Raw genomic sequence first — 1861 nt, forward strand, 5'->3', positions numbered from 1 at the left:
GAACTACAATACAAGGATTTCTGAAATTTGGTTTCAGGATTTATATTAGTCAGCTATACCGTGTGATGCGTTTTCAGATTCATCACTCGACAACTTCCTGTTAACAGAACACTTGTATGATTTTACACATGATAGCCAAGTTGAAAATTTTCGTCACATTTTTCTCAGGAACTACAATACAAGGATTTCTGAAATTTGGTTTCAGGATTTATATAAGTCAGCTTTACCGTGTGATGTGTTTTCAGATTCATCACTCGACAACTTCCTGTTTACCGAACACTTGCATATTTTTACACTATTTATATTATCCACTTGCGGCGGGGTATCATCAGTGAGCAGTAGCTCGCAGTTTCACCTGTTCCTAGTGTTTTAAATCTAATTTTCTCTATTGTTACAAGAATTGTGGTATCCTGAGGTGTTTGATCATAATTCCTGATGTTTTTAATCGAATTATCTCCCTTGTCACAATCATGTTTAAATACTGAAGAATTATCATAGCATTATTTCCAAAATCACAATTAATATAGATTTCCTGAAGCAACAGAGGAGTATTCTCTAGATCTACCTCATCAATAATTCATGAAACATTGTATTTTATAATTATCATTCTCATCATATTTAAGTTTAGGATTCCTGAGGATTACCACAGTGCATAATCTCGCTTGACAAAATAATCTATAATAATAGGCTTGTATGCAGACTATGTCCACAAAAATTAAATATTGACAAACATGAAAGTTTTTTTTTAATTCACGAAAATTGGTACCCTTAAATGACTATATTCAGCAATAATGTTGGTGTCTTGATTTGAGATGTAACTCTCTTGATTGTGTAGCATTTCAATTATCACTTTGCAGTTGGTCACTTAAGATTTCATGGTTATCTTAATTTCACCAATGTTCACTAGCCATTGATCTCAGCATGTGTACAATCACCCTTCTTCATGGCCTTAGAGGCTGAGTCACACAGGGGAGAAAATGTTAGTTTCTAAGCTTGTTCGTCTGTTCATCTGTTTGACTGTCTGTACATCCAAGAATAAGATTGATTACTTGATTGTTGGTGTTTTAAGCACCACTTTTAGCCTTTTTCGTGGCGGTCAGTATTTTATGGTTGAGGCAGCCAGAGTGCCCAGAGATAATTACGACCTTCAATAGGAAAACTAACATTCCTAATCAATTAAGAGTGGAGTCTAGTGTACCTTCAAGAGCAGGGTTTGAACTCACAACCTCAGTGCTAACTGGCTAGTGATTACAGTAGTAGATCTACTTAGACCACTTAAGCCATGGAGCCCTATAAGAATTTCCTCAGTTAAGTTTGCCAAAACCAGATGTTCTGACTGCTTAAAACCACCAAACTCGGACAAAGATTGAATTTGAATGCTGTCACTATCACAATTCCTGAGTTTTGTTCCTTTATAAAAAGAAAAATTGTAAAATTTTCAGTTTACCAACTCAAACTATAACTACCAAACTCTGATCAAGTTTGAATGTGCTTGGTGTCACATTTGCTGTTCTAGAGTCATGTCCGAAACGAGTGGGGGCAAACTCTAACTACAAAACTCTGATAAAGTTCGAAATATAGATGGTCTCACATTTTCTGTTCCTCGAGTCATGTCCGAAACAAGTGGGGGCATCTGTGTCACGTTTAGACATTCTTAAATGCTTTAATTATTTATTTATGTACTGCTCCCTTAAATGTACTTTAAACACTACTTCAGAACCATGTGCAATATTGTCAACTTTGAAAACATTTTATTTAGAATTTTATTTGAATAAATATATTAACAAAAATATTTCTTTTGAAAATAAATACAAAATATCTTATGTACAACCTTTTAGATATAAGAATGTAATGCCTGTTT

Source organism: Mytilus trossulus, chromosome 3 (assembly GCF_036588685.1).
Source record: "Mytilus trossulus isolate FHL-02 chromosome 3, PNRI_Mtr1.1.1.hap1, whole genome shotgun sequence".
NCBI lineage: Eukaryota > Metazoa > Mollusca > Bivalvia > Mytilida > Mytilidae > Mytilus > Mytilus trossulus.